General features: G+C 52.6%; 1 protein-coding gene across 15 annotated transcripts in view; it reads right to left on the reverse strand.

Annotated features, from left to right (window-relative positions):
• The window catches only part of CRACR2A (calcium release activated channel regulator 2A), a 132196-nt gene extending 120820 nt beyond the window's left edge, over window positions 1-11376 (reverse strand). For 6 of the 15 annotated variants that reach the window (XR_004621191.1, XM_034644964.1, XM_034644968.1 and 3 more), the window contains exon 1: window positions 10866-11373. The gene's annotated coding sequence lies outside the window, so the exon portion shown is untranslated. Of the gene's footprint in view, window positions 1-5362; window positions 5457-10865 lie in introns of all 15 variants that reach the window. The other 9 variants (XR_004621189.1, XR_004621190.1, XM_034644970.1 and 6 more) reach the window with 4 other exon arrangements.
• Between the last annotated feature and the right edge of the window lie 400 nt (window positions 11377-11776).

Raw genomic sequence — 11776 nt, forward strand, 5'->3', positions numbered from 1 at the left:
AATAAAAGCAAATATACAACAGTTATATGTCAGTGAGACTGCAGAACACAAAAGACAAAGAGAGTATCTTAAAAACAGCCAAGGAGGGGCACCCTGGGTGGCTCAGTCAGTTAAGCATCTGACTCTTGGTTTCAGCTCAGGCCATGACCTCAGGGTCATGAGACTGAGCCCCACTTTGGGCTCCATGCTCAGTGGGGAGTCTGCTAGCAAGTCTTTCCCCACCTCTCTGCAACCCCCTCACCCCCACACTCACTCAAATAAATAAATAAATAAAATCTTTTTTAAAAAAAGCTGCCAATGAGAAGAGACAAGCTACGTTCCAACAATTACAAGCTGAAAGATGGTGGTCAAATGCTCTCAACATGCTGAGAGTAACCATCATCTGAGAATGCTGTAGAAAACACTCTTTTGAATAAGAGAAATGGGGACGCCTGGCTGACTCACTTGGTTAAACATGCAAATCTTGCTGTCGGGGTTGTGAGTTCGAGTCCCATGTTGGGTGTAGAGATTATTAACAAATAAATAAAATAATTAAAGAAAAAGAATAAGAGAAATGAAGACATTATCCATAAACAAAACTCTAGTTTGCCACAAGCAGACCCTCACGAAAGGACATTTTTAAAAGGTGTATTTCCGACAGGAGGAAAGCAATCCTAGGTGGAAGATCTGAGAAGACAGAAGGAATGAAGAGCAGGGAAAATGAAAATGGATTTTCTCAGTCCGCTGACCAAACAGCGTAGATCTGGAGTCAGACGTGCTTGCACTCATCTCTTGCTGTCATGTCTTATTACCTTACTACCTGGGAAACTTGAATTTTCATCTTAAAAATTCGTATAATAATACCACTTACGTGAGGTTGTTGTAAGGAATTAACGAGCAGACGCATACAAATGCTCCCAACACAGCTTCTGCATCTAGAAGATGTCAGGTAAACCCTAATTTCCTATCTCTTCCAAAAGTAATAAACAAACAAGTAAGGAGGAGACTGTTAGCAACGGAGAATGGCTGCCTCTGCTTGGGTACAAGACACACTGTGGCACTTTGTCACAGCCGAGGAAGGTACACCACAGAACAGCTGCTTAGCACCTGTCTCCTTGTTACCTTTTCAGTATCGTGCCTAAGGTCTTGCCAACACAATATCTATGATGTCTTTATTTTTACACACAGGTTCCAGGGATACATACACCCTAGATTTCAGCTTAACTCATAATCTTAATAATGTGCACTCACAGTTTTATGAGGTCATAACAAACGTGTTGGCCCATCCACAGGGTAAACTGACCCATATCACCCACTTCCCAGCCCCAGGGCTCTTCTGCCAATGAGGAGACAACGAGCAGCACACGGACAACCCCTGTGGGGCCACCTCTGTAACCCAGTCCTCATGCGGAAAGACACGCTCCCTAACTCCACCCTTGACATCACCCTGTTTCATAAGGACTACAGACAAAGAGAAAAGGCAGCTAAGAACCCTTGAGGTTCTCTGCCTAATTTTCATTTGGCAACAGTTTGGTGGGGAGGGTGGGGTGGGTGGGTGACGAGGGGGGACAAAACTGGGGAGGGGACAGATCAATCCAGAAGCAATCTTCCTTTGATGGTGTCAAGGAAACAAACACCAATCCTGAAGTTCTAAGACCCAGGCTGGCATCCTTACTCTGCCATCCGTGCCCATGTGTCTGTAGGCAAGCACTGAACCCCTCTGATCTTATTTTCCTCACCTGTGAATTGGGGGCAGTAATTACATCATATCTGTAGAGCATTTTACAATGTACTGTTTTCCACAGTCATCATTTCGTTTAGCGTGCACGGCCGGGTGTATAACACCCAGCATAGTACTTACCTCACTGCTCTGCTGTGAACGTTTAAAAGCAGAGCCTGGGACTGCTGTACCAAGTGCAGAGAGCTGGGTCAACCCGGGGGATCATCCCCAGGGTGCCAGCCTTACCCTATTAGGCGTGGGGGAGTTGCAGTCCGAGCAGCTGCATCCGAATTCTGATTCCACACTTACTACCCCGCTGACCTTGAGCAAGTGGCTTCGCTTCCACGGTCCTTGCCTCTAAGCTAAGGAGGAGAGTCAGAATCCTGGCTTCTGGCTCAGGGACCTGCAAGGCGCTCGGTGAAGGAGTTGATGTGAATCTACTATACCGAGTGCAGCTGACGGGTGTCTGACCACACTCCCCTGTGCTCACTGATACCCTTCATCTTCCAGCCTGTCCTTTCCAAGGTTACCTCTACTCCCCACACCCCTGGGCAGAAGCTCTGGATATCAGGACACCCTGGGGATTGTTTCTTAAAGATGACAAAGCCTCCTATTCACGCTCAACTTGTGGGGTATCTCCATGCTGTTTCGGATGAAGCAGACCCCAGGCTCCCCAGGGCTCCACTCAGCCTGGGCCCTTCCCACTCCTGCCCGAGAGTCTGGCCTGGTCTCGGGTCACTGGCCGAGCCTTAAGGAGGCAGTGCAGCTCACTTTATTGATAAAAGGCACTGAGCCCCAAGATGACACCCATGGACTTATTTTAATGACCTACAAAGCAAAGGGCTCATTTAGCCCAGCGTGGTGAACGGATGGAAACTGCTCGGCTGCAAAAAGCATCAGCAGCCTTCATTTAAAAGGTTTTATCTTTGTAAAGTGCTGTCACATTGTCACTGCTTCAGTCCACGGCTACGACATGCCGCAGAGATATGGAGGGCAGCTATTTTATCAATGAGGTGCCTAAGGACCACAGCTAGCAAGGGCCAGGCACCTGCTGCGAGCTACCATTGCTCTGCCCAAGCTTTCCCGCCTGTCTGTCCACCTGCTCCCGCTCCCGGGGGCCAGGTCCTAAGATAACCGCATCCCAGGAGGACCTCATCAGGACTCCCATCATTTGCATCTGGCTAGGACAGGGCAGGGGGCAGGAGGCAGGGCTTTGTCTCTCAGCTTGCATCTCAGGCTAAAAAACCAAGCCTGCTCGGGAGCACTAATGAGGCCCAATCAGCCTGGAGTTTCTGGGCTAACTGCACTTAGCAGGGGAGTGGGCACGTGTGTTCCCTGGGGGAGGGCAAGGCAGTTGGCCATGACCGTCACTGGGCGAGTTAGCCTCTCTTTCTAAAGGGCGTCTGGGACAGCCCAGCCCTGACTCGGCCACGCAGACAGAGCAGGGCTTGGCTGCATGGTGTGAAAACGAGTCGGGGACCCAGGCAGGCAGGGGCAGAAAGGACTGGACTCGCCGCGTGACCAGGCCTCCGATGTGGAAGCCTGTGGTCCTCTGACCAGGGCTGAAAAGAAATCAGGTGGCAGACACGAAAGAATTCAGTAGTGGGCCTTCGGTTCAAAAAGTGATCACCTGCTCTTTTCCTGAGTCTGTCTTGGTTCGCTCTCCTGGTGGGTAACTTCGTATGAAGGGGGGTGAGTCTCTGCGGGGGGCCCTGCCTGCTTCCACACTACAGCCCTATAGAACCTTCCGCAGGGTGCTGAACACGTCTCCATCCTCACAGAGCAAGCTCCATGTAACACTCCCACAGCCATGCAGATTCTAGAAACTTCCAAGTGTAGACACACAGGAGCCCATGCAGGGCCGGCTGTGCTTGACTCTATATACAGCATCTCCGTCTATGTGAGAGAGGAAGGATCAGAGAGTCCTGGCTCGTCACGTTTTTTAGATGTAAACTGAGTCAGTGATGACCGGCAGAAGCAGGACAAGGTAGCCCTGAAAAATACTGGTAGGGTTAAGGTATGTCTTAATTTCCTTGCAGAAGGGCCCTCAGACACTGCCTACTAAAATGAACTGAAGGACCTTCAACGAACATTCCTCACAGGACTCCCGAGACCTCCTATCTCCAGATCGTTCTTGAAAGCCCAGCTCAGTTCTCGTGTACACTGTGATGCCTCCCCAGAGCCCATTTCCTTCAAGGGTACACACACCCTATCCTGCTCGCTTGCCAGCAGTCACCTGTGCTGTCCAAACAAGTATTAGGGCCTTCATTCTTTCTCTCCGCACGACACACTACACACAGTAGGCGCTCACTCAGTATCTGCAGATCCATTTGGTTGAGGTCTTTGGGTTTGGGGGGGTGGTATTAATATTCAGGAAAACCACATTGATTTAGTCCCTAAAGTGCCCGAAAATTCAGATGTGGTATGTGGTGTACTGTGATTGTTATTCAGAACAAATTAGAGCTCTTTATTCTATTTCTAACTCCAGTAAATAGGGCTTGTGTGTTTAAAAAAATATTTTTAGTTTGCAATGTGTGATTACATAATGGAGGCCTAGTAATTTTTTTCATTAACATTCATTTCACTTAGCAGTTCCTTTTTGCGTCTTTGTTTCGGATTCAAGCTGTGGTCCAGTGTATTAAAATTGCATTCCTTAAAAAGAAGTTCCAGAGCAGACTTTTGAGCTGGCCTTCCCCACCCCTCTATTTCTGACTGGCCTGACCCCGCAGCAGCTTACCTAGTGTGAAGTCAGGGCAATGTGTTCCCCTGTTACAGGTGTGTTAGCAGAGCCCCCGTATTCAGCACACCCCACAGTCCAAGGGGTTAGCCTTTGTAGGGAGTTGGCCTGGTGTAGAAGGATCGGCACGGGGAGGGAGGTGTCGATGATGGAGAACAAGATGTGTGAACTCAGACAAGGTGTTTAAGCTCTCTGCCTCAGTTCCCTCATCTGTAGAATAGGGATGCTGAGTCCTAGATTAGAAGCAGTGCCAGGCACATGGTAGCCGCTCACAAGTGATCTTCTGCATGGCGCCCACGGGAAGGGCTTCAGGACACCTTCCTGCTTCTCCAGCTGACAGGACTGGAGCCACATCTACCAAAACCAGAACGCTGAGCCCCAAGCAAAGAAAAACCCCAGAAATGTGAGTAAGGGGGCCACACAGCAGGGCTAGCACAGTCCAAAGAGGGTGATGACACGCAGCAGGAAAGGTGCCAGAGAGACCCACTGCAGAAGAGAAAAGTGCTAGAAGGAATGTCCGCTGGAGAAACGGGAAATACATTCTGGCATATTTGCAGCTCGGATGACCACACCGCAGGGATACATTACTTCGTCCTGAGTAAATGCAGAGTCAAGCTACATCAGACACCAGAAGGGGACAGAAAAGCACAACCCATCATGACTAAGAAGAAGAACGGACAGGGTGACCAAGCCCCAGCCACCAGAGAGGATCGGCCATCTCTCTGCCTGGAGAGGGACCCATGGTCAAAGCTAAACTAGCACTTTATACTACGTGTGTAATTAGTTGAAAAGCCTAATTTAGCAGTTTGGTAAATTCCATTAGCAGTTTATCTACGGTATGTAATTAAGCTATTTTCAGTCACATCTTTTTTGGCTAAAGTCTCCAGTTAAGAACCCTAATGGAAAATTGTTCACGTAATACATACCCAAATCTATGCAGATTCTAGAAACCTTCTGGAGTAGACACTAACGTGTGAGGCAGGGCTGCCTGTGCTTGCGTCTAGAGAGTGACATTCCCACCTAGACAAAGGAGGAAGATCAGAGAGTTCAGAGTCAAACCCTGCCTCTGACATTCCCATGGCCGTGGGATGTAGCATCTCAGAGCAGTGCGTGATAATAACTACCATATAGGACCAGTGGGAGAAATACACGAGGTACCATATAAGATGCTCAGCACAGAACCCAGCCCAAAGAGGGCAGTCTCACAGAAGTTCATGTGACGGAAGCAGAGAATAAAAACAAACACAAATACAAACTCAAAAACCAGAAAGTAACAAGGAACAGCAGCGGAAAGATTGCCCAGGTGGAGGGGGCATCTGATGGCCAGGCCACTGCAGGAAAGGAAGCTGAGACAGAGAACGACCGTGGAACTCTCAGGGGTCAGGGTTAATACCAAACCCTAACAGTTGGGAAGATGTAGAAAGGTCTGGTGGTGGTAGTGGTGGCCGCACAACACTGTGAATGTTCTGAATGCCACCGAACTGCCCACTTAAAAATAGTTTAAACTGTCAATTTTATATTCTGTATATTTTACTCCCATTAAAAAAAAGACCACATTACCACAAAAAATTCAAAAATAGCAGTGCCTGGGTGGCTCAGGAGGTAAAGCAACCGACTCCTGGATTCCACTCAGGTCATGATCTCAGGGTCATGAGACGGAGCCCCGCGCCAGGCTCCGCGATGTGGATGGAGCCTGCTTAAATTTCTCTCTCCTTCTCCCTCTGCCCCTCTGCACTCACGTGCTCTCTCTCTCTTAATGAAAAAATAAATAATAATATAAAGCAGTACCCTAAAACTCAACTCTCAGCCCACTGAAGACATCAAAACAAAAGTAACATAAAGGAGAGTTAGGGTCACCTTCTCTCCCGTGCACCCAGACCCCAGCCCAAAGGCTACCACCCCCAACACATGGAGCTGATCCTTATGCGGACACCTGTTTAATACCAGCCCCCCAAAGACCTGAGAATCCACATCTACCACAGACCATGGCATCAGAGAAAGATCGAAGATTCTTACACAGAATAGTTTGTCTTTCCTGGTGGTATCTCCCTGATAGTTATTTCTGACCATGATTCAGATGAAACAGAAGGAAACTTCCAAGGATCTCTTCCCCTTCCCCTCCAGGTTCTCTGGGGACAGTGCGGCGGCCGTCCAGCTCAGAGAGAACCCTTGCCTTTGGGAAGAATGCCCCTTTCAGTCATGCTCAGGTTTTAAACAGAGCAGCTTTGACACCCCTCCTTCCCTAGAGAAAAGCAAACCCTGGCTGGAGGCACAAGTACCCTCTCTGGCCAATGTCTCTACTCCCTTGGCCAGGACCTCTCTGATGTCGGCAGAAAGGCACGCCAGCCTGGTGCCGCCGTTCCAGAGAGTAAAGGGCTATCCTGTGCCTCAGGGCGCTGCTGCTGCAAATGCCCCGTGGCCTGGGCCCGGCCACAGGCCGGGGCCCAGGAGCATTTCCCAGCTGTCATTAAAAGCCCCAGGGGCATCCATGTGGTGCAGAAGCTGGATGTGGTGTGGAAGCTGGACGTGGTGAGTTGGTGACATGGACCCCTGTAGGGACCCTCCAACCAGGAGGGTCCTCCTGCCACCCACCCACATGCCTCCATCCACTGTACTTTGCACTCTGGCCCAGGCCCTGCCTCCGATGCCTCCACCTTCCCTGTGCCTTTCCCAAGCAGACCCGCTCTTCTGGGTCCAGCTCAAATCCCAGCTGCTCTGTGACGCCACAAGAAATGTGCTTGACTCCGCGTGCTCTGCAATCCAACAGCACTGCCTAACTTTGTAGCCCATCCCTCAGAGGGGACATGCCCTCTCTTCTTAAACCAGATTTCCTGGGGACCTTGAGGTGGCCCCGTAGGGCTGTCTCTGCCCTCTGGGGACTCTCAGCCTAAGCCTCACACGCTGACTGGGACCAACAAGAGGGGAGGGCCCTGGACCACGCAGCTCGGCAGCAAACTCAACAGGTAAAGCCACCCCGACCAGAGAGACCATGAAAGCCTTCCCCAGGGCGCTCTTTCATACCCATTAGCTCACGTGAGATGGACTGGCGGGTAATTAGTCCCATTTCACTGGAGAGGGAAGACCCTCAGGCCGAGGACACATGGCTGGTTCGGGTCAGAACCAGTGTGGTTCTGGTTCTGGGCTCAACATTCACAGGGGCAGCCTGAGGAATGGTTGAGGCCGCGGCCCTGGGGCCAGGCTGCAGGGGTTCAAATCCCAGATTGGTCTCTTATTAGCTGTATGACCTTTGGGCACGTGACTCCATTTCTCGGGGTCTTGGCTTCCTCAGCTATGAAATGGGGAGAATGATAATAACAGTACCTATCTCATGAGGCTGGGGTAAGGGTTGAACAAGTTCACTCGTGCCCAGCTCTCAGCCACGCCTGGCACATTTCTGTGCACCCAGCCTCCCGGTGCAGGGTTAAGAGGGTCCCTGAATTTCCGTGTTTGCTCAGGGTGGGGCTCCAGGAAGTCCGTCTTCCTCCCCTTCCCTCCCAGTGGGTGCAGCTGTGGGGTTAGGTGGCTTCAACGTGGCAAAGCTCCATCCATTTACCTGGGCCAGCTGCAAATCCCGGAGCTCAACACGGAGCACTCACTAAAATAAATAAAGTGAAAATGAACCAATCGCCCGGCTAATGGGAGATTTTCTTCTTGTCTGCCCTGGTAATTGAGCCACTATAGCCAGCCTCCTACTTCCCTGGTGCTGCTGTGAGTTAGAAAAGGGGGAGTCAAAGAAGGTGCCTGGCCAGGAAGGCAAATGCAGGCCCGGCGGGGGAGAGGGGGGCGCAGGGCAGCCACACTGCAGGCCCCAGAAGGTCTCGGCACACCCCAGCCTGGTGCTAAGTCTCACCTTCTCACTTTTAATCCGAGCCCAGTGGGGCTGAGAATTGCACAGACCCAGGGCAGCGCCAGGAGCCCAGGCTGGGTGCTGACCGAGGGAGCGCCCTTACAAAAGGAACGGTTCCCTCCCTCCCACAGTTTCTCAGGCCCAGGCAGCTCTGTCATGTGAACAAGGGGTCCTCAGCGCAAGTTCAGTGGGGCAGAGGTCCTTGGAACCTGACCACGTGGGGAGCCTGTATCTCCTACAAGCGCCTGGGGCATCACCCAGGGTCAGGCTCTGGCCTCCGCTGAGATGCTGCCCCTGTAAACGCCTCCCCCAGCCAGCCCATAGGCTGTGTCAACAGGCAGGCCCGGAGGAAAGAGCCTCGCTGACATTTTGAGAAAGCCAGGACCGGGAGCCAGAACAAACCCACAAAGGGAATGCATCGTCTCCACGAGAACCTGTCACAGAAGAAAATCCCATATTCCTCAAGCTGGGAGAGGCCCCTGAATGTCACTTTGTCCATCCAAGGGGGGCCCCCTTGGGTCACCCCAGGCAGACAAGGGCCTTGAGCAACCCACTGCAACACGGGCCTTCGAGAGGATCTTGCTATGTCTAACTCAGTCCGTATGTCCTCAGGGACCTATGTCTGAAAGGCCAGAGCAGTTACCAGGCAAGAATGAGTCAGAACCTAGAAACTGGGGGGCCAAGAGCGCCTGGACAAGGTGCAGGGCCTGTGGACGACCAAGCCCACGGCATGCTTCCTTCCCCCCACCCCCGGTCACTTCACCTTCCACCACAGCTGTCCTGTTACCCAGATAGAGTCAGGCTAAGTGGACAACTGAGAGCAGCTGTGAAGGGGAAATGGAGCCAAAAGCTGAGTCCTGGCAAGGGACAAGGGAGTCCTCTCTATCCTGATGCTCGTTGTGAGTGGATGGCCAGGGTCGCCGTGGGATGCTGAAGGTCCAGGCTCTGGAATAGCCAAACTGCCTGGGTTCCAATTCTGCCTCTACCCCTTCCTGGCTGTGTGACCTTGGGCATGATAATTTGCCTCTCTGTTCCTCAGTTAATTTTTCTATAAAATGGGAATGACAGCAGGGCAACAGGGTTGTAGTGAGGCTTAAGCCAGGAAACACACGTCTGCCCCTGAACGTGTACTGGCTGTCTGGAGGATGACCTGTCTGTCCAGGGTGTCCTGCCAGAGGCATTGTTATTAACACTCTCCTTTTCACTCTCAAAAGTGAATGGATTGCATGAGAAATTATCAGGCTGACTGACTCTTGTCTTTTGTTACGTCACTCTGGTGATCTCCCTGCTTCATGCGACCTTTCTGAGCATTAGGGAGCCCCTTTCCCAAAGTGCAGGTCCTCAAAGAGAGCTCTGCCCATGCCACGGAGTGGTCCGTGCTATGGGCTCAGCTGTTCCTCCCTTCTTCTCTTCACCGTGCCCCCCTTCCTCTTCTCCCACTGCCACCCCCTCCTCTCTGCTTCCTCCCTGTCTGCGCCTCAGGAAACTGCCTGTGCGGGCTGGGATCTTCCGACTTTACTGGCAGCTCCCACAGACCCTGCACTCCCGTGGACCGGACACTTTCTGGATCTAATTCAACTGGGCCTCACCAAATTTCTCTTAAAGGAAAGGAAACAATCTGAGATGTCAAAGAAATTACCTGGCCACTAGATGGATGAGTGGAAATAATGGGCCATTTTGTGTGTGTGTGTGTTGTTTAAAGGAAATTTAAAAACAATAACAGCTTTAAAATGGTCCCTTTGATGCCAGAAGCTGTCTATAAAAGCCTCAGAGTCAAACACGGGGCAGGTCCCCCACAAGTTCACTGTGTATAAGTGGACAGACATACGACTCAACGGGCCTTCCCAAACGCTCGGGGAGACTCACTACATCGTGGTGCATACATACACGTACACACACATGCACACACACACACACATGCACGCACGGGCGCGCACACCTGGGCCAGAATCAGCAGGGCCGGCTGAGTCACGTGGCCAGACCACAACACGGCCAGGGAGGAAGTGCAGCCTCAGTATCAGCCCATTTCCTGACCCTCTTCCTTTGTTCTGGGAGGTTCTCTTTCTGTCTCTTTGCCTTCTGATTCTCTCTCTCTCTCTCTCTCTCTCTCTCTCTCAGTTTTTTGTTTTTACACAAGACCACAGCCATGCTGCTGTCCTGGTCCACGTGGACCTGCGAGTGAGTTTTCCTTTCTAGACCTGTGACCTTGGGCGAGTCTCGGCCCTCTAAGTCTCAGTTTCCCCACCTGTAAAATGAAGAGACTGGGTGTGGCAAAAGGGTCCCTGAGGTCCTTCCTGATCTCAACCCCAGTGCTTCTGTGCCTGCCTCCGGCCCCCCTCAGGGATCTGCACGACTAGGCAGCAAGGGCCAGGTAGGGGTGGGGGAGCCTTGCTGTTCCCCTGGGGGAGGGAGGCAGCCCCTCCCCTGCCTCCCCCCCCCCAACTCCATGTGCTGCACACACAGACGCACACACTTGATCGCCCGGGGGAACAGAGAGGAAGCGCAGGCCTCCCGGAATGTCCCGGGCAGAGGGGGCAGGGGAAGCGCGCAGCCCACAACCCTCCAACCCTCCTTCACCGTACCTTGGCAGTCGCCGCCTTCCCTCCTACCCGCCCGCGCCTAGGTTGAGCTCACAGCTGTCCGGTAGCCTCTTGTCAGGTCGGGCTGCTCCACTTTCTCCGCCCCAACCCGCGCCGGCTGAACCAGCCCCCGGCGCCACAGAAGTGGCAGCGGCGTGCCTGGAGCCCCAGCTGTCGTTGCCGCCGCCCCCTGGGCGCCCTCCGGGATCCGCACACGCCGCGCGGTGGGGTCTGGGCGGGCGTGAGGCGACCTCAGACTGCCAGGGAGCCTGGGTGCTGAGGGCGGGGCTGCTGCTGACTTAGCCTGCCTGACTGGTCAGACTTCCCGCGCCCCTCTGTTTCCGAGTCCCCCTGGGCCCCTTGCCCTGGTTCCAGAATATTTACAGGCTGCACAGCCCCCAGGAGCCCTGCCTTTCTCTCCTTGTGGGTCTGCACCCCTGAAAAACCCACCACCTCCAACCAGGTCCACTCCAGCTGTCAACTGCGTGCATTCTGTCCTTTATGCTTTCCTGTCTCTCCTATACAGTGAACTGTGGGCATGCATGCCCGTATAATAAAACATCCAACACATATTTATTAATAAACTGTTAAATAAATGTCCAGAGGCCTCTCAAGGTTCAGGCTGAAGGATAACCCTCAGTCTGGTACACAAGGCCCTCTTGGGCAAACTCTCTGGCCACCAGCTAATTTTCCAGCCTCACCGGGTCTCCCCCAAACACACACACGCGCCCCTGCTGGCACACAGGCTGTTGCCCAACAGCAGGGGATGGGAGTTCTTGCTTTGCCTGGAATGCCCTTGCGGGCTCGTCTGCCTGTGGAGCAGGCATGCATCCAGACCCATGCCTACCCATGCATCCAGACCCCACTGAAATGTCCCCTTCTCCATGACTCCTTCCCCAGACGCCGGCCCCAGT

This window comes from Ailuropoda melanoleuca, chromosome 16 (genome assembly GCF_002007445.2).
Source record: "Ailuropoda melanoleuca isolate Jingjing chromosome 16, ASM200744v2, whole genome shotgun sequence".
Classification (NCBI taxonomy): domain Eukaryota; kingdom Metazoa; phylum Chordata; class Mammalia; order Carnivora; family Ursidae; genus Ailuropoda; species Ailuropoda melanoleuca.